This window comes from Monodon monoceros, unplaced genomic scaffold, assembly GCF_005190385.1.
Source record: "Monodon monoceros isolate NGI ecotype Baffin Bay Population unplaced genomic scaffold, NGI_Narwhal_1 Super_Scaffold_9, whole genome shotgun sequence".
In the NCBI taxonomy this organism is placed as follows: domain Eukaryota; kingdom Metazoa; phylum Chordata; class Mammalia; order Artiodactyla; family Monodontidae; genus Monodon; species Monodon monoceros.
The window spans coordinates 11,215,918-11,237,368 of record NW_021703786.1 but is presented as its reverse complement, the minus strand read 5'-3'; the positions used below and the strand labels follow the sequence as shown (position 1 = coordinate 11,237,368).

The 21,451-nt window shown below is 40.1% G+C and overlaps 1 protein-coding gene across 6 annotated transcripts in view; it reads left to right on the top strand.

Moving 5' to 3' along the window:
* Window positions 1-310: 310 nt before the first annotated feature.
* Window positions 311-21,451, top strand: part of ACACA (acetyl-CoA carboxylase alpha) — a 238,061-nt gene continuing 216,920 nt past the window's right edge. For 2 of the 6 annotated variants that reach the window (XM_029213013.1, XM_029213014.1), the window contains exon 1: window positions 344-443. The gene's annotated coding sequence lies outside the window, so the exon portion shown is untranslated. Of the gene's footprint in view, window positions 3,086-3,249; window positions 3,332-18,191; window positions 19,341-21,451 lie in introns of those variants that run through there. The other 4 variants (XM_029213018.1, XM_029213011.1, XM_029213009.1 and 1 more) reach the window with 4 other exon arrangements.

Here is a 21,451-nt window from a genome sequence, read left to right as displayed (position 1 = left end):
GGAGAAAGGGCCCGCGGCCACCCGGGACCCGCCCGCCCTCTAGCCGCTGGGCTCCGAATGGCAGAGCGGCGCTCGGACCATCCGCATCGCCTCACGTCGCCCCGCCCCGCGCCTCTCTCCCATTGGCTGTCGCCGGGCCCTCCCGGCCCGCGCCTCTCCTGGCTGCCACCCGCACCGCGCCGCCGCCGGGAGCGGGGTCGGAGGTGAACGGCCTCGAGTAACCCCGGACGTAGTCACCTCACGGGGCTCGCCGGCTGAGGTGGGAGCGGGGGCGGGGCGGGGCCAGCGCCGTGAAGCCCCGCCCCTCCCCCGTGTGCCGGGTCGGCCTGGTGCTACGCGCCTGTCAGCCATCGCCGGAGCTGCCGGCGTCTCCTCCCGCCCAGCACCGCCTCCGCGCAGGGGCTCCGGTACAGCCGAACCTCGGACGCCGCCGCCGCCTTGAGGTGAGGGGAGGGCCGCCCCGGAGCCTGCGATCCGGGACCGGGAGAGGCTGGGCCCCGGGGAGGGGCGGCGGCTGCGAGGGGCCGCCTCCCATCTTCCGCCGCACGCGGCCCGGGCTCCATCCCGTCCGGACCCGGTGCTTGGCAGCCCAGCCCTCCCCGCAGCTCTGGGGCCTCGAGTTCCCCTCTGGGGAGGCCTGGGGGGGCCTGGGGTCTCCGGGCGTGGGAACTCAGACCCCGGAACTGGGAGGCGTACAGCCCAGGGCCTCTAGGAAGGGGCTGGTGAGACTGCCTGGAGCGGGTCCCCTCATCCTCCCGCCCCAGCCCCGGCGTGGTCTGATCCCTTCCAGACCCCTGTCTCTAATGGGACCCTGCGCTCGGGAGAGGGAGAAGGACCCACGTGGGAGGGGGATGTTGAGGGTTGGGTTCAGTTGCGCTGGAACTCTGCCTCTTTTGCAGAGTGAGGTGTGGGGTGCAAAGACCCGGGCTTCTGTTGCTCTCGCTGTGTCTTTGTATCGTGGTGGGAGCCAGGGCTGGACGAGGTGTCCCTTGCCAGTTCCTGCTCCCAGGGTTTTATTATGTTTTCTGTGTGGGACGTAGTAAAGGTACATGCCTGCTCTTAACTCAATCCCTCACCTTTGCCATACTTACCAAGGGAAGCTATTGGAGATAGGACATCGCAAGGTGGTGTGAGGCTAATGATTCCAGAGGAAAACGTGCCTGAAGGTCTTGCCCGGGTCAGCGCCAACATTATTTTTGGATATGGACGCGGGAAGGTGGCCACTAGCCGACACTTGGAATCAGCTCTAAATATCAGGGACTACAAGTAGGCCTTGTGGGTTTTATAGAAACAAGTAAGAATAAGCTAAAAACTGCTCAGGTTGCCGAAATACTTTAACTTTAGGTGTTTTTGTTTGGGGGTTTAAGATTGAAATCAAAAGACCCCAAAAATTCCTGATTCCATTTCTCCTTAAGCAGTGTTTCAGTAATTTCCCAATGTGTGGAACAAACCTAATAGCCTAGTCTTGAGTCTCAGAAGTTGGTCCCCCTTGACTCTGTTTTCATTCTTTTTTTTTCTCCCAGTCCACAGTGCAGATTGAGAAGCATGCTTTGGTTACATGCTTTCTTCTTCCTGGGGGGGGGGGGGGGGTAGGAATTCTCTGCTTTGTCTCTTGCTTCTTGGTGGGGATGCCTTGGATGTCTGTGAGGAGAAGGCTTTCTGTGCTGCCTATTTGATAGGCACTTTTTTTTTTTTTTTTGTGGTACGCGGGCCTCTCACTGTTGTGGCCTCTCCCATTGCGGAGCACAGGCTCTGGACACGCAGGCTCGGCGGCCATGGCTTACGTGCCCAGCCGCTCCGCGGCATGTGGGATCTTCCCGGACCGGGGCACGAACCCGTGTCCCCTGCATCGGCAGGCGGACTCTCAACCACTGCGCCACCAGGGAAGCCCCTTGATAGGCACTTTTAAAAAAGCACTGTGGTCTAATAGAGCAGGATGCCTGCTTACTACAAAATAGCAACTCTCTTCTCCTGCCTCGGTTTCCTCATTTCCAATAACAGGAGGACTCTTGTGACTCCAAAAAAATTACCAAACATTGGAAAATGGCATATGAAAGATGTCAAAGGCAAAGAATTTATGAAGTTCCCTGTGTTTACATGTTGTAGAAGTTTTGTTTTGAATTACCAGTGCAGAATAGAAATACATCTAGCATAAGATTTAATTATTTTTAAAGTTTGAAGAAATACTGAGAAATTGTGACATTTGGCTTAATGATCTTATAGTTCAGATGACTAGATTATGTCAAAGAGCTGGCATTGCGAAAGCCAGCCTTAAAACTCTCTCATCAGATCCTTACCTTTTCAAAGTGCTGTGGACATGGTTCAGGTGTAGATCACTACATAACATTCTATTTCCTTTTCAGTCAATGACTAGGAAACTTTTTTAAAAAAATTAATTTATTTATTTTTGGCTGCGTTGGGTCTTCCTTGCTGCGCGCAGGCTTTCTCTAGTTGCGGCGAGTCGGGGCTACTCTTCGTTGTGGTGTGCGGGCTTCTCATTGCAGTGGCTTCTCTTGTTGCAGGGCACGGGCTCTAGGCGCGCGGGCTTCAGTAGTTGTGGCACATGGGCTCAGTAGTTGTGGCTCATGGGCTCTAGAGCACAGGCTTGGTAGTTGTGGCACACGGGCTTAGCTGCTCCGCGGTATGTGGGATCCTCCCGGACCAGGGCTCAAACCCGTGTCTCCTGCATTGGCAGGTGGATTCTTAACCACTGTGCCACCAGGGAAGCTCTAGGAAACTTTTTTTACCTGTCACACAGACTGGTTTAACAGGTCTGGGGCTAGTGGTTTTTTTCTTAAAAAAAATTTTTTTTTCATAGCTAATATCCTAAAAGTCTTGGTTTAGAAAAGAAGTAAATTAAAATAAAAGTTATTGGAATAATACATTGGAATTTAGTATTTCTAGTTGGAGGAGTCTTTTTACAATTCAGAAAAAGGTTTTTATATCATTATCTAACATGTTCTTAAAGATTAACAATAACAGCAGATACACATCAAGTGTCTTTCCAAGCCCTTAAAACAATAAGATTGTGAAGAAGTAAATGAACACCAAACACTCACTGGCCAAAAAAAATTTAACTATTGAGGTGAGTAACATTTTTATTTATTTAATTTAATTTAATTATTTATTTATTTATTTTGCGGTACGCGGGCCTCTCACTGTTGTGGCCTCTCCCGTTGCGGAGCATAGGCTCCGGACGCACAGGCTCAGCGGCCATGGCTCACGGGCCTAGCCGCTCCGCGACATGTGGGATATTCCCGGACCAGGGCACGAACCCGTGTCCCCTGCATCGGCAGGCGGACTCTGAACCACTGCGCCACCAGGGAAGCCTGTGAGTAACATTTTTAAAGGAAGCCTTCATTGATCTTCCACTTTAACAGATTATTGCTTAACTCGTTTTTTGTTTGTTTCACTAATTTTAAAATTTAGTGAGTATTCACTACTTTACTTGGATCTAATGGACTGTGTGAGATGATATTAAATAGAGGAAACTATGACAAGTATGTCATAAGGCCTCTTCACTTACACAAAGAGTATGAATCTGATTGATAGGGCATAGGTTTTTATGAGTTCAACAAGTCAATCTTACTGAGTATGCTCTAATGATACCCAGTTCTCTTACCAGTTTGTTATTTACTCACGCTACCATAAAGCCATTTAGCCTCTAGTCTCAGGATGTTTAAGGAAGCAAGTGAAAAGAGACTTCAACAACAAGGGATGTTAATGCCTTACCCAAAGGTTGGTGGTCCCAATTGGTTCGGCCTTCCAATGATGTTATTTGGGATTTAGGCTTATTCCATCCTTTCAGCATGCTGCACTCACCCTCCTTTATATAAGGAACCACAGTAGTGTTTACCATCACATGACATCAGGAATTGAAATTGCATGGCAGAGTGGTCATCCCAGACAGAATAAGCTTGTATAATGATTTTCATTTTTGGAAATGGTAACATGAAGTTTGAAAATTCTGAATGAATTCATGGAGTTAAGTTTGAAAAGCAGACTCAGTTTTAGAGAATTTTTTTCAAGAAGTATAAGGTTTCATTTATGAATATTTGGCTATCTCTTATGGTAGAAATAGAGAGTGCACTCACTAATGGAGTTCCTAAAAATTACCCTCAGTTTTTGTAGACTGCTCAAATCTTAAGTCCTTAAGTCATATAAGTTGGCACACATGTATATGTATGCATTTATACACATACCAAGTTGGGGGGGTTAGTAGGTTGATAGGAGCTTGATTAGTTTTTAAGTTTACTAGGTGTTATATCAGTAAATTGGCATCAAGACGACAGATAGCTGGGTTGTTTGTGTTTTGTGCTTCAGCATTTAGTAGTAGTCCTGGGCCTGACAAGGCAAGCTGTTTAATTTCCCTTTGATTCCATTTTATAAAAATCCAAGTACTGAAGAGAACTTTTAGTTTTTGAATGTACCTTAGGATTTTTCTAGTCCAGCTTTACACTTAATATGAAAATATTCTATCTGATACTCCTGTTGAAAACTTCCAGCTATTCACTGAGGAGACGACAGAGTCAGTTACACAGTAACACATATTAATAAATGAGTGAATGACGTGCCATTTGTCTACTTAAATGCTCAGGCAGATATGAGATGAGTAAGAGTAGCATGAAACTAATGGGTAAAGCCTTTTATTAAACTTATTTAAAATCTTTAGTTATGCTAATACATAAGTAATATGTTCACATAGTTCAAAATTTTAAATGTACAAAAGCGTATACAGTGACAGGCTCTGTCCTAACTTTGTCTTGCAGCCACTCAGTTCCCCTTACCAGAGTCAAGCAGTGTTATTTATTTCTTATTATACTTTCTTAATAGTAATTATCAGACATGTTAATTTAAATTTCAAGTTAATTATTTCTTAATAATTACCAAAGATTTTATTCATATTCAAACAGATGCTCATGTATTCTCTTTCCACTCTGCCAACTTTTTAATACAAATTATACTTACTTTACACACCATTCTTCATCTTTGGCTTCTTCACTTAACATTATAGGATGAACTGTTTACATTTTTATTTTCATCAAAGTGATATGTGTACATAGTTTAAAAGTCATATTGGGACTTCCCTGGTGGTGCAGTGGTTAACAGTCTGCCTGCCAATTCAGGGGACACGGGTTCGATCCCTGGTCCGGGGAGATCCCACATGCCATGGAGCAACTAAACCCGTGTGCCACAACTGCTGAGCCTGTGCTCTAGAGCCCATGAGCCACAGCTACTGAGCCCGCGTGCCAGAGCTACTGAAGTCCTCGCACCTAGAGCCCACGCTCTGCAACAAGAGAAGTCACCGCAATGAGAAGACCGTTCACCGCAACGAAGAATAGCCCCCGCTCGCCTCAACTAGAGAAAGCCTGCGGGCAGCAGCGAAGAACCAACACAGCCAAAAATAAATAAATTTATTAAAAAAATAAAAAAATAAAAGTCATATTGTTCCACAAAGTTTGTTACAATAAAACAGCAGTCCTTAGCCCCTTCCCACTTTCATTTATTTTAGCTGATATATTTCTTACACCCCTTTGTCTGTAAATAAAAAACTGGTCTTCCTACATCTTGATTTTTCATTTTTAGGTATTAATTGGATTCCTACTGTGGAAGATGAGGATTTGGTTCTCTTTCCTCTCCTTACCCTCACTGTTCACCTTTGCCTTTCCCATCTCCCACTATCAACTACCCAGTCAAGTTATGTTGTAACTTTTGTTCTATCAGTATTCAGTCTTTACAGGTTTATGAATGTGTAACTGCTATACACAATTTGGTTGCATAAACTCCTATGATTTCTTTCCTGTACAACTCTTTCCTTGGAGTTAATAATGGTCTTGATTTTTTTTTTTTTTTTGCTTAGTTTTCTCTGTACCGATCTGTCATTATTCAACCTTACTCTTCATCATTTTCTAAATCTCTGAGGATGTAGAGATGATCAGCTATTCTATTAATTTTTATCTTCTGTAAAATCTCTCTTAGAGTCTTCTGACTGGCTCCAACCTATAAATTGTCTGCCTTCTACTTCCAGTACATAGCTGTTGTCCTGGCTTACTCTTCACTGTCATTCTGGGGGTTCTCTTTATTTCTACTCTGCTATGGAGAAATTATTTCCCATGTTTTCGCCATTATTGGTTTATTCCCTCATTTTGGTGGAGAATATTCTCCAGTGGCATCCTGAGAAAGAGTGCATGGGAGGTAAATATTTTTCCACTTACCATTATAGATTCCCCAAATTTAACGTTCATATAATATCTAATATATAGTCATACAGTATCTAATATATATATATATATATATATGTATTACGTTTCTGCACTTGACCCAGTAATGTCCTTTATAACTGTGTATGTTTTTTTGGTTTGTTTTTGTTTTTGGCCACGCTGTGCAGCTTGCAGGATCTTAGTTCCCCGATCAGGGATTGAACTCAGCAGTGAAAGTGCTGAGTCCTAACCACTGGACTGAGGGAATTCCCTATAACTGTGTATGTTTTAATTAATGATCCAGTCAAGAGTCATTTATTACACTTGGTTCTCAAGTGTATTTAGTCTCCTTAATGTAGAACAGTCACCCTACTCTTTTTTTGTCTTTCATAGCATTTATCTTTCATTGACATTTTTAAAGACTCCAAGTCAGTTGTCTTGTAAAAGTTCCTATAACCTGGGTTTGTTTGACAATTTCATCATTATTAGATTGAAGTTAACCATCTTTGTCAAAAATACTACATTCGTAGTATCGTATACTTCTAACTGCATCACACCAAGAAGCACCTAATGTCCATTTGTCCTGTTATTGGTGAAGTTTAGTTTGAACACCTAGTTATGATCGTGTCCACCATATTTCTTCATTGTAAAAATCCCTGTTCCCTTTTGTAATTAACATGTAATCTGTGAGGTGACTTTCCAGTTTTTTTTGTTGTGGTAAAATATATATAACAAAATTTACCATCTTTTTAAAAAAATTATTTATTTATTTTTGGCTGAGTTGGGTCTTTGTTGCTGCGTGGGGGCTTTCTATAGTTGCAGTGAGCGGGGGCTACTCATGCATGCGGTGCGTGGGCTTCTCATTGCAGTGGCTTCTCTTGTTGTGGAGCACGGGCTCTAGGTACGCGGCCTTCAGTAGTTGTGGCTTGTGGGCTCTAGGGTGCAAACTCGGTAGTTGCGGTGCACGAGCTTAGTTGCTCCGTGGCATGTTGGATCTTCCTGGACCAGGGCTCGAACCCATGTCCCCTGAATTGGCAGGCGGATTCTTAACCACTGCGCCACCAGAGAAGCCCGAGGTGGGGGGCTACTCTTCATTGCTGTGAGTGGGATTCTCATTACGGTGGCTTCTCTTGTTGTGGAGCACGGGCTCTAGGTGCGTAGTTGTGGCATGTGGGCTCAGTAGTTGTGGTGCACAGGCTTTGTTGCTCTGTGGCACGTGGGATCTTCTCAGACCAGGGATCGAACCTGTGTCCCCTGCATTGGCAGGCGGATTCTTAACCACTGTGCCACCAGGGAAGTCCTAAAATTTACCATCTTATCCATTTAAGAATGTACAGTTTGGTATTAAGTACATTCATAATGCTGTGCAACTATCACTGCCATCTATCTCCAGAACTTTTTTCACCTTGTAAAACTGAACCTCTATACCCTTTAAACAATAACTCATTTTCCCCTCCCTCAGCCCTATCAACCACCATTGTCCTTTCGGTCTATGATTTTGACTACTCTAGTTACCTCATATAAGTGGAGTCATACAGTGTTTGTCTTTTTGTGACTGACTTATTTCATCCTCAAGGTTTATTCACTTTGTAGCATATTGCTTTTTTTTGTTTGTTTTGTTTTTTTTGCATATTGCTTTTTAAGGTTGAATAATATTGTGTGTATATATCATATATTGCTTATCCATTCATCCATCAATGCACACTTGGAGTTTTTTCCAAGTTATAGCTACTCTGAATAATGCTGTTAAGAACATGGGTGTACAAATATCTCTTTGAGATCCTGCATTCAGTTCTTTTGGGTATATACCCAGAAGTGGAATTGTTGGATCATATGACAATTCTATTTTGAATTTTTTGAGGAACCACCATACTGTTTTCCACAGTAGCTGTACCAGTTTACATTCCCACCAACAGCACCTGAAGAGTTCTAATTTCTCCACATACTTACCAACACTTGTTTTCTGTTTTTTTTTTTTTTTTGCGGTATGCGGGCCTCTCACTGTTGTGGCCTCTCCCGTTGCGGAGCACAGACTCCGGACGCGCAGGCTCAGCGGCCATGGCTCACGGGCCCAGCCGCTCCACGGCATGTGGGATCTTCCCAGACCGGGGCACGAACCCGTCTCCTCGTGCGTCGGCAGGCGGACTCTCAACCACTGCGCCACCAGGGAAGCCCTGATAGAGTCTTTTAATGTGCAAACTTTTTTTAATTTTTAAGAAGTCCAATTTGTCTATTTTCTTTCCTTTGTTACCTGTGCTTTTGATGGCATAGCCAAGAAATTTTTGCCAAATCCAATGTTGTGAAGCTTTTGTTCTATGTTTTCTTCTAAGCATTTTATTGTTTTAGGTCTTACGTTAGGTCTTTGATCCATTTGAGTTAAATTTTTGTATATGGTCTTAGGTTAGTATCCAACTTCATTTGTTTGCATGTGGAGATCCAGTTTTCCCAGCACCATTTGTTGAAAAAGGTGTCCTTTCCCCATTAAATGGTCTTGACACCCTTGTCAAATATCATTTGACCAAAAATGCAAGGGTTTATTTCTGGGATCTCTACTGTATCCCACTGGTCTTTATGTCTGTCTTTATGCCAATACCATATGGTTTTGATTATGGTAGCTTTGTAGCAGGTCTTGAAATCAGAAGCGTGAATCCTCCATTTTGTTCTTTTTCAAGATGTTTTTTGGCTATTCAGGATCCCTTGAGATTCCATATGAATTTTAGGATAGGTTTTTCCTATTTCTGCAAAAAATGTCCTTGAGACTTTGATAGGGATTGCATTGAATTTGTAGGTCACTTTGGGCAGTATTGATATTTTCACAATATTCAGTCTTCCAATCCATGAACATGGCATGTGTTTCCATTTATTTATGTCTTTAATTTCTGTCAGCAGTGTTTTATAGTTTTCATTGTACAAGTCTTTCACCTTCTTGGTTAAGTTAATTCCTATGTATTTTATTCTTTTTGATGCTGTTGTAAATGGAATTGTTTTTGTAATTTCCTTTTCAGATTGTTCATTGTTAGTGTATAAAATGCAACTGATTTTTGTGTGTTGACTTTCTATCCTGCCACTTTGCTGAATTCATTTATTAGCTCTAACAGTTTATGTTTTTATTTTTGTGTTTTGGTGTGTGTAGAAACTTTAGAGATTTTTACAGTTAAGATCATATCACCTGCAGAGATAATTGTATTTCTTCCTTTTCCATTTGGATGTCTTTTACCTTTTTTTTTCTTACCTAATCGCTCTGGCTAGAACTTCTATTTTGAATAGAAATTGTAAAAATGGACATCCTTGCAGTGTTTCTGATCTTAGAGGAAAGCTTTTAGTCTTTCATCATCGAGTATGATGTTTGCTGTGGGGTTTTCGTATATGACCTTTTTTTTGAAATTTTATTTATTTATTTTTGGCTGCGTGGGATCTTTGTTGCTGTTTGTGGGCTTTCTCTAGTTGCGGTGAGCGGGGGCTACTCTTCGTGGCGGTGTGCGGGCTTCTCATTGAGGTGGCTCCTCTTGTTGTGGAGCACGGGCTCTAGGCATGCGGACTTCAGTAGTTGTGGCTTGTGGGCTCTAGAGCGCAGCCTCGTAGTTCTGGCGCATGGGCTTAGCTGCTCTGCGGCATGTGGGATCTTCCCAGCCCAGGGCTTGAACCCGTGTCCCCTGCATTGGCAGGTGTATTCTTAACCACTGCGCCACCAGGGAAGCCCTTGTTGAGTGTTTTTATCATGAAAGTGTGTTGAATTTTATCAAATGCTTTTTCTGTAATAATTGAGATGATCATGTGAGTGTTTTTTCCCTTCGTTCTGATAATGTGGTGTATTACATTGATTTGTGTATGTTGAATCATCTTTGCATTCTAGGAATCCAGTGGAATCCTTGCATCCCAGTTGTTGATGGTGGGTAAGCCTTTTAATATGCTGCTGAATTCTGTTTGCTAGTTTTTTGCTGAGGATGTTAATAAGGAATATTAGTCTTTAGCTTTCCTTTCTTATAATGTCTTTGTCTTTGGTATCAGAATAAACCTCATAGAATGAGTTAGGAAGTGTTCTCTTCAATTTTTTGGAAAAGTTTGAGAAGAATTGATACTAGTTCTTCTTTAATTGTTTGGTAGAATTCACCAGGGAAGCCATCAGATCCAGGGCTTTTCTTTATTGGGAGATTTTTGATTACTGTTCTCCTTACCAGTTATAGGTCTATTCAGATTTTCTGTTTCTTTGTGATTTAGTTTTGGTGTGTTTTTGTTTCTAGGACTTTATCCATTTCATCCAGGTTATCCAATTTGTTGGCATACAGTTCATAGTACTCTCTTACAATCCTTTTCCTTTCTGTAGAATAAGTAGTGATGTGCCCACTTTCATTTCTGATTTTAGTAATTTGAGTCTTCTTTTTTTCATAGTCTGTCTAGTAAAGGATGTGAATTTTGTTGATCATTTCAAAGAAATAACTTTGGTTTCATTGATGTTTTTCTCTATTGTTTTTCTATTTTCTATTCCATTTCTCTCTGCTCTAGTCTTTATTGTTTCCTTCCTTCTGGTAGCTTTGGGTTAAGTTTGCTCTTCTTTTTCTTGTTCCTTAAGTTTTAAAGTTGTTGATTTGAAATCTTTCTTTCTTTCTTTTTTCTTTGTTTTGGCCATGCCGTGTGGCTTGCAGGATCTTAGTTCCCTGACTAGGGATTGAACCCAGGCCATGGAAGTGAAAGCGCCGAGTCCTAACCATTGGGCTGCCAGGGAGCTCCCTCTTGTTTTTTAACGGAAATGTTTACAACTGTAATGTTCCCCCTTATTTCTACTTTCACTGCATCCCATGAGTTTTGGTGTGGTTTGTTTTCATTTGTCATTTTTTCTGATTTTCCTTGTGATTTCTTCTTTGATCCATTGGTTGTTTAAAAGTGTGTTGTTTAATTTCCACAGCTTCTTCCAGTTTTCCTTCAGTTGTTGATTTTTAATTTCACCCTGTTGCAGACAGAGAAGGTACTTTGTATGACATGTATCTTTTTAAACCTATTGAGACTTAATTTGTGGCCTAATGTATGCTGTCTTAGAAAATATCCCATGTGCACTTGAGAAGAATGTGTATGATATTGTTGTTGGGTGGAGTGTTCTGTGTATGTCTGCTAGATCTAGTTGCTCTATTGTGTTGTTTAAATCCTTTATTTCCTTGATTATCTCTGTCTGATTGTTCTATCCATTATTATGAGTGGGTTATTGAAGTTTCCAACTATTATTGTGGAACTGTCTATTTCTCCCTTCAATTCTGTCAGCTTTTGCTTCATATATTTTGATGGTTATTAGGTGTATAAATGTTTATAATTATCTCTTGTATTAAACCTTTTATTTTTCTTTTGTATTTTTGTGGGGTTTTTCTTTTGGTGTTTAGTTGTGTTTTTATAGTGAGATGTTTAAATTTCTTTCTCATTTCCTTTTGTATATTTTCTATAGCTATTTTCTTAGTGGTTACCATGGGTATTATGTTTAACATGCTAAAGTTATAACACCATAATTTGAATTTATAGTAGCTTAACTTCAATAACATACCAAAACTCTGCTCCTTTACAGGTCTGTCCTTACCTCTTTTGGTCGCTGATGTCACAGAATTACACCTTAATACATTGTGTGCCCCAAAGCGTACACTAATAATTATTTTAAATGCATTAGTCTCTTAAATTATGTGAAAACAAGATTTGGAGTTACAAACCAATGTAACAATAATACTAGTTTTTAGATTAATGATTGTTGCTTTTCTTTAAATGTATTAGTCTCTTAGATCTTGTAGAAAACAAAAAATAAGTTATAAATCATTATTACAATAATGCTAGTTTTTGTAATTACCCATATATTTACCATTATTGAAATCTTTACTTCTCTATATGGGTTCGAGTTACTGTCTGTGTCCTTTCATTTCACTTTGAAAGGACTCCCTTGAGCATTACTTGCAGGGGAGGTCTAGTGGTAATGTACTCTCTCAGCTTTTGTTTATATGGGAATGTATTAATTTCTCCCTCTCTCTTTTTTTTTTTGTGGTACGCGGGCCTCTCACTGTTGTGGCCTCTCCCGTTGTGGAGCACAGGCTCCAGACACGCAGGCTCAGTGGCCATGGCTCACGGGCCCAGCCGCTCCGCGGCATGTGGGATCTTCCCGGACCGGGGCACGAACCCGTGTCCCCTGCATTGGCAGGCAGACTCTCAACCACTGCGCCACCAGGGAAGCCCCTCGCTCTCTTTTGAAGGACAGCTTTGCTGGATATAGGATTCTTGGTTGATAGCTTTTTATTTTAGCTCTTTGATTATATTGTCCCACAGCCTTCTGGCCTCCAAGGTTTCTGATGAGAAATCTGCTTATAATCTTACTGAGGTTTTCTTGTATGTGATGAGTCATTTTTCTCTTGCTGCTTTCAAGATTCTCTCCTTGTCTTTTGACATTTAAAAGTTTGATTATAAAGTATGTCTATGTTGGTCACTTTGAGTTTGTCTCACTTGGAGTTTGTTAAGCTTCTTTTATGTTTATATTCATGTATTTCATCAAATTTGGGAAGTTTTCAGCCATTATTTCTTCAAATATTTTCTCTGTTATTTCCTCACTTCTCCTTCTGAGAGCTCACAATACATATTTTGGTCTTCTTGATGGTGTCCCACAGCCCCCTTAGTCTCTGTTCACTTTTCTTCAATCTGTTTTCTTTCTGTTCTCAGACTTGATAATTTACATGTTCTGTCTTGAAGTTTGCAGATTCTTTCTTCTGCTTGCTCAAGTTTGCCTTTAGGTCCCCTAGTGAATTTTTCATTTCAGTTATTGTACTTTTCAGCTCCAGAATTTCTTTTTGGTTTCTTTTTAGGTTTTCTATTTCTTTATTCATATTTCCATTTTATTTAGACATTGTTTTCTTGACTTTCTCCCCATCTTCCTTTAGGTCTTTGAGTATCTTTTAAACAGTTGTTTTAACATTTTTGTCTAGAATATCTGCTGTCTGGTATTTTTTAGGAACAGTTTCTGTTGGTTTAAGTTTTTTGTTTTTTGTTTTGAAATGGCCATATTTTCCTCTTGCTTTGTATGCCTTGTGATCTTTTGTTGAAAACTGGACATTTGATTCTAATAATGTGGTAACTCTGGAAATCAGATTCTCTTTCTTCCCAGAATTTGATGCTTTCTTATTGTGATTTTTGGTTTTTTGACTGTTGTAGGCTGCCTCTGTGCTGAAGGTCAACCTGAGGTATAAACTTTAGGTCTCTTCAAGTCTTTTCCTGAGTCTTCCTCTAGGCGTGTTAAGTCACTTTCTAATTTTTCCCTGTATATGCAGTAGTTTTTGAATGTACTAGTGTTTAGTGTCTGGCTCCCAAACGGGGGAAAAAGGAAAATGAAGGGGACTTAAAAAGGCACTGGTTCTTTAAGTCCCCCAGAAGTCACTTCAGCTAGAGGGGGAGGGACTTGCAACAATGAGAGGAGGTGTAACAATTGTGGCTGTCTACCTCTTTGTCTCCACCTATGTGATCAGAAACAGCAATCAGTGATCAGAGCACAGATCCCCAGTATTTGGAAGACAGGGTTATTTTCGCCCACTTGGCTCCCACAACCTGCATGTGTGTTGCTCCAGGAACATGTACACAGTTGGGTGATAACTGCCATGTAACTGAGGGTGGTGGATGGATAGCTGCTGCTATACTAAGAAATGCAACTGACCATAATTAACCACAATTAACCTCCAAAATCTGCCCCTGGAAGTTGCAAGCTTTCAGTAGATTCCAGTATTCCAAAATAGTTACATCAGACAGATTCTGCTGGTGCAATTGTTGTCTAGGTGGGGAGACAGAGTCCTAGTACTTCCTACTATACCATCTTCCTAGAATCCTCTTCTGTAAGGTGATTTTTTTAAGACCACAGGAATATCCTGTTTTTGAATAATCTCTTACCCAGTGGTTTTAACATACATTTATGATTCTTGGCTGTATCAATTATTGCGCTGCCGTTTGTAAAATGAAATATGTTTCTAATTGCTTCATTCTAGGAGGTAATTGTTTTGAGATTTTTCTGTCTAAAATTATCTTTATCCTCATAGTTGTTGAAACATTGATTGGATCTAGAATTTTAGGTTCGAAATAATTTTCCTTCAGAATTTTGAAGGCATTGTTTCACTATCTTCAGGCTTCCACTGTTTTTGTTGGTAAGTCTGAAGGGCATTCTGATTCTTGCTCCTTTGTACGTGGCCTTTCTTTCCTCTCTGGAGGCTTATAGGATCTTCTCTTTGTCTTCACTTTTTAAAATATCAGTGATGTCCCTTGGTGTCTGTTTTTGTTTGTTGTAGTACGCCTTGATGGACCTTCTTAATCTGGCAATTATGCATTTCAGTTTTAGGAACTTTATTGAATTATTACATCAGTTAAAGGCTTTCCACTATTTTGTTCTGTTCCTCCTTTTGGGAGTGCCTCTTCTTCATATGTTGGAAGAATAAGTTCTCTAATACTCTTATCTTTTCTCTCTTATTATTCATCCTTTTCTCTTTTTTTTTTCCCCTCTTTTTCTTGATGAGTCTGGCTAAAGGTTTATCAATTTTGTTTATCTTCTCAAAGAACCAGCTTTTAGTTTTATTGATCTTTGCTATTGTTTTCTTTGTTTCTATTTCATTTATTTCTACTCTGATCTTTATGATTTCTTTCCTTCTACTAACTTCGGGTTTTGTTTGTTCTTTCTCTAGTTCTTTAGGTGTAAGGTTAGATCGTTTATTTGAGATTTTTCTTGTTTCTTGAGGTAGGATTGTATTGCTATAAACTTCCCTCTTAGAACTGCTTTTGCTGCATCCCATAGGTTTTGGAGTGTCGTGTTTTCATTGTCATTTGTCTCTAGGTATTTTTTGATTTCCTCTTTGATTTCTTCAGTGATCTCTTGGTTATTTAGTAATGTATTGTTTAGCCTCCATGTGTTAGTGGTTTTTACGTTTTTTTCCCTGTAACTGATTTCTAATCTCATAGCATTGTGATCGGAAAAAATGCCTGATATAGTTTCAGTTTCCTTAAATTTACCGAGGCTTGATTTGTGACCCAAGATGAGATCTATCTGGAGAACATTCCGTGTGCACTTGAGAAGAAAGTGTAATCTGCTGTTTTTGGATGGAATGTCCTATAAATATCAATTAAATCTATCTGGTCTATTGTGTCATTTAAAGCTTGTGTTTCCTTATTAATTTTCTGTCTGGATGATCTGTCCGTCGGTGTAAGTGAGATGTTAAAGTCCCCCACTATTTTTGTGTTACTGTCGATTTCCTCTTTTATAGTTGTTACCATTTGTCTTATATATTGAGGTGCTCCTATGTTGGGTGCATATATATTTATAATTGTTATATCTTCTTGGATTGATCCCTTGATCATTATATAGTGTCCTTCCTTGTGTCTTGTAACAGTCTTTATTTTAAAATCTATTTTAGCTGATATGGGTATTGCTACTCCAGCTTTCTTTTGATTTCCATTTGCATGGAATATCTTTTTCCATCCCTGGACTTTCAGCCTTTATGTGTCCCTAGGTCTGAAGTGGGTCTCTTGTAGACAGCATATATATGGGTCTTGTTTTTGTATACATTCAGCAAGTCTTTATCTTTTGGTTGGAGCATTTAATCCATTCACATTTAAGGTAATTACTGATACGTATGTTCCTATGACCATTTTCTTGTTTTGGGTTTGTTTTTGTAGGTCCTTTTCTTCTCTTGTGTTTCCCACTTAGAGAAGTTCCTTTAGCATTTGTTGTAGAGCTGGTTTGGTGGTGCTGAATTCTCTTAGCTTTTGCTTGTCTATAAAGGTTTTGATTTCTCCATCAAATCTGAATGAGATCCTTGCTGGGTAGAGTAATCTTGGTTGTACAGATTTTTTTTTTTTTTGCAGTACGCGGGCCTCTCACTGTTGTGGCCTCTCCTGTTGCGGAGCACAGGCTCCGGACGCGCAGGCTCATTGGCCATGGCTCATGGGCCCAGCCGCTCCGCGGCATGTGGGATCTTCCCGGACCGGGGCATGAACCCGTGTCCCCTGCATTGGCAGGCAGACTCTCAACCACTGCACCACCAGGGAAGCCCGGTTGTACAGAGTTTTTTGCTTGTTTTTCTGGGGTTTTATCTTGTTCCTTCATCTGGTACTTCCTTCATCTTGTTCTTCCCTTTCATCACTTTAAATATATCTTGCCACTGCCTTCTGGCTTGTAGAGTTTCTGCTGAGAAATCAGCTGTTAACCGTATGGGAGTTCCCTTGTATGTTATTTCTCCTTTTTCCCTTCTTGCTTTTAATAATTTTTCTTTGTCTTTAATTTTTGTCAGTTTGATTACTATGTGTCTTGGCATGTTTCTCCTTTGGTTTATCCTGCCTGGGACTCTCTGTGCTTCCTGGACTTGGGTGGCTGTTTCCTTTCCCATGATAAGGAAGTTTTCGACTATAATCTCTTCAAATATTTTCTCGGGTCCTTTCTCTCTCTCTTCTCCTTCTGGGACCCCTATAATGTGAATGTTGTTGCGTTTAAAGTTGTCCCAGAGGTCTGTTAGGCTGTCGTCATTTCTTTTCTTTTTTTTCCTTTATTCTGTTCTGAGGCAGTGAATTCCACCATTCTGTCTTCCAGGTCACTTATCCATTCTTCTGCCTCAGTTATGCTGCTATTGATTCCTTCTAGTGTATTTTTCATTTCAATTATTGTATTGTTTATCTCTTTGTTTGTTTTTTAATTCTTCTAGGTGTTTGTTCTTTGAATCTTCTAGGTCTTTGTTAAACATTTCTTGCATATTCTTTGTCTTTGCCTCCATTCTTTTTCCAAGGTCCTGTATCATCTTCACTATCATTATTCTGAATTCTTTTTCTGGAAGGTTGCCTATCTCCACTTCATTTAGTTGTTTTTCTGGGGTTTTATCTTGTTCCTTCATCTGGTACATAGTCCTCTGCCTTTTCATTTTGTCTGTCTTTCTGTGAATGTGGTTTTTGTTCCACAGGCTGCAGGATTGTAGTTCTTCTTGCTTCTGCTGGTGGATGAGGCTGTGTCCATCCTTTTGTCTTTTTATTCTGATTTATGAAAGATTTTTCTTAACTTTATCTTCTAACTCTGTTTTGAGTGTTTTCATTGCTGTGATTGTATTTTTAACTTTTGAGAACTCTTTCTTTTCTTTAAATGTTTCTTTTAAAAATATCCCATTGTGTTTCATGTAAGTAATATCTTCTCTTAGTTCTCTCAGGATAATGATAGTCTTTTAAAATTAAAATTTTTAATTTTTTTTGAATTTTGAAGTGACTTTAGACTTACAGGAAAGTTGTAAAGAGAGTACATAAGAGTACATAAGTTTCCTGCATACCCTTCACCAGGCTTCCCTTAATGTTAATATCTTATATAGTTGCAGTACTTTTGTCAATACCAAGAAATTAACTTTGGTTCAGTACTATTAATTAAACTATAGACTTTACTCAGGTTTCCTCAGTTTTTTTTTAAACTGATGTGTTTTTTTTTAAACTGATTTTTTTTTTATTGTTGTTGTTGTTCCAGGATCTAATCCAAGAAACTGTATTGCATTTAGTGGTGATGTCTCCTTAGTCTCCCCTGATCTGTGATAGTTTCTTAGTCTTTTTCTTTTTTTAATGACCTTGACAGTTTTGAAGAGGACTGTTCAAGTATTTTGTAGAATGTCCTTTAATTCAAATTTGTCTGATGTTTTCTCATGATTATACTAGGGCTATGTGTTTGGGGGGAAAATACCACAGAAGTCAGGTTGCCCTCCTCCCCTCCCCTCCCCCTAATTTTAAATTTTTTGTTTTTTTTTGCATAATCTCTTCAAGTTGCATTTTTTTCTTTTTTTTTTTTTTGTGGTACGCGGGTCTCTCACTGTTGTGGCCTCTCCCGTTGCGGAGCACAGGCTCCAGACGCACAGGCTCGGCGGCCATGGCTCACGGGCCCAGCCGCTCCATGGCATGTGGGATCTTCCCGGACCGGGGCATGAACACGTGTCCCCTGCATCGGCAGGCGGACTCAACCACTGTGCCACCAGGGAAGCCCGAGTTGCATTTTTTTCTACAGGTAGTCATTACTTTTTAAAAATTCTTTCATGTTGGAGGTTTTTCTTAGACATCTAGTAATCCTTAATTGACTGCTACAATTTAGGGAGGATTGAAAAACTGATTCAAGATTATGAAAATATAAATGAGGCTTGTTGACTGTTAATTTCACTGTGGGTGATCTGATTGGGCATCTTAATTTGGGATCTCTACTGTTCTACTTGAGGCTTTTTTTCGTTGGTCTGGTTAGATTCTGCAAAGAAGGATCCTTCAGTTTCCCTCCTGGAGGGTGAAAATGAGGGAAAGAAGGCTGGGAGGTCTTACTCAACATGTTTACTTAATCTCTCCATTTTCAATATGGTGCATTCCCCTTTACTGTTGCTGGCATCCCTCAGCCTAGAAACCCTCTATTTAACCCTCTCTAGAGTATAAATCTTCAGTCTCTTACCAAGATGGTAGAGCAGCAGGCACCTGGCTTTACAGCTGGGAAGAAAATCTAAGGATCTGAAGCTTCTGAAATGGAATTTCAGCCAGTCCTCTTTATAGTTCCATCTTTCACTTCCACTTCCTGGACATTTTGGAGATTCCATGATGTAAATTTTATTTATTCTAAGTTTACCACAGATGGCTCATGATTTAGTTTTCTTCGGTTTGTGTAGTCATTTATCACTCTTCCATCTGCCTTCTAAGAAAATTATCTTGCTATTGTCTCCCCTGACTTTTTTGGGGGGGAGGTGGGAAGGAGTGTCTTTTTATGGCTTATGGCTTTTAAAAAATTCCTTGATTGTTGTTTTAGTGGGATTTCAGGCAGGAGCAAAAGTGGATATGTGTTCAACCTACCATCCTTATCCAAAAGTTTGGCAAGACTTCATTAAAGATTTCTTGAAAGGTGAGAAGTTTGTACCAGCTTCCTCCTTGATAAATATTCTATATCCCTGGACTGAGAAATGAGGACTAGGACAGATAAGTACACCATGTTATTTTCTCTGACTATTATACCCTAAAGAAATACATTGCTGTTTTTTTTTTTTTTTTCTTTTTGCCACCCCATGTAGTTCCCTGAGCAGGGATTGAAGAATGAATCCAGGCCCTGGCAGCGGAAGCACGGAGTTCTAACCACTGGACCACTGGGGAATTCCCTCTACCGTCTAGGTCTTTTTTAAAAGATATTTATTTATTTACTTATTTTGGCTGTGCTGGGCCTTAATTGTGGCAGGCAGGATCTTCATTGTGGCATGTGGGATATTTAGTTGCGGCATGCGGGATCATTTAGTTGCAGCATGTGGACTTCTTAGCTGCAGCATGCAGGCTTCTTAGTTGTGGCATGCATGCAGGATCTAGTTCCCTGACCAGGGATAGAACCCGGGCCTCCTGCATTGGGAGTACAGAATCTTACCCACTGCACCACCAGCGAAGTCCCCATCTAGGTCTTTATTCAGTGGTTTCTTCTACATGGAATGCTCCTTCCTCTCCCTCCTTGCTTTCCTCTCCCTCCTTGCTTTTCTCCCTAGTTCTTCATTGAAGCTAATGCCTTCCCACTCCAAGCAGTCTTCTTTGATCTATGTCTTCACCATTACCACCTCCAAGTTTGGATAATGTACCCTTTTATGTTTCTACACCTAGAAATTATTATACTACTGTAATTGTTTATTTAAGTGTCCACAGCCACTTAGCCAGGGACCAAATCTTATTCATCTTTGAATATACATTATTTATCTCACAAGTTGGAACACAAGTCCTTGTCATTTTAAAATTCAAAACTTGCAGGAAAATAAAACATGGCTTAAAAAAAAAACTGTATAATTCTCTTATGGATACTGAATTAATACCAAAATCCATTTAAGAGTTTATCAATAAAATGACAAAAATGAAGAGGAAAAGCCAGTGATTCTTTTTGAATAAATTTCAATGAAGTTACTATGGCTTAAAGAGCAAGGATATGTTGTGTTAGGTTGGATACTTTTATCAGGGGCTATGAAGACTAATTGCTGCCTCTTTAATTAGAATTGCTTGGAAAATACCATGTCATTTGAATTCAAGGAGAACATGTTTACTAAGTTTGGTAAAATCTGTTCTATTTTATTTAGAGAAATATCTAAATAAATAAGTGCATTACCTATAATTAGCTTTAACTCATTTTTCAGGAACATGGAAAGCCTTCTGCAGATATTTTCAAGAGTCCCCAAATAAAAGTTCAAGAACATGTATAGTTGATCTTTGAATAACAGGGGTTTGAACTGCATGGGTCCACTTACACGTGGATATTTTTTTCAGTAGTAAATACTGCAATTACTACAAGAACCAAAGGTTGGTCACATCTGTGGATGCTGAATCTTGGATTTGAAGGAACTGCATATACGGAGGGCCCACTCTAAGTTATACACGGCTTTTTGACTGTGTGGAAGTTCAGCACCCCTAACCACTGCTGTTGTTCAAGGGTCAATTATATGTATTTTTAAATAAAACAAAATTTGACATTGGCAACATTTGCTATAATGAAGGAAATGTTTATTTGACTAGCAGAATATCCTACAACTGGATCTGTGGAAAGGCCTTCTTTTGGAGGGGATAAGACAGCAGCTATATGAGCCTTCCCCAGGGGTCAATTCCATTATTTGTCCACTTAGAGGAAAAGTCTTAGCCTAATTCATGGCAAGGCTTTAGGGATACCACACTTGTATGCAAGCAAAATTTTTGTGAGGGTACATTTTTGTCAGGACAGGGTCCATAGCTTTTATTAGATTTCTAGTAGTGTCTTGACTTAAGAAAATTTAAGAGCGATTGGTTTAGGTACTTAACTCACTGTGCTTGTTTGAGGGCATAAAGTAGGGGGGGCAGAAGAGTGAGGATTAATTGTGGCTTTAAGACTTAACTTTTTGGGACTTCCCTGGCAGTCCAGTGGTTAAGACTCCGAGCTCCCAATGCAGGGGGCATGGGTTCCATCTCTGGTTGGGGAACTAAGATCCTGCATGCTGCATGGAACAACCAAAAAAAACCCAAATACACACACACACACAACACACACAAAAGACAACTTTTTGGTATATGTATAACTGATTCACTTTGCTGTACACCTGAAACTAGCACAACATTGTAAATCAACTATACTCCAATAAAAATTTTTAAAAATTACTTAACTTTTTGGATACAATAAGATGACATTAATGTCATGACATATATATATAACTGATACAAAATTTTACAAAGCAATATTTATCCTTATGAAGTATGGTGAACTCTTAACATTTTCGATTCTATTGAAT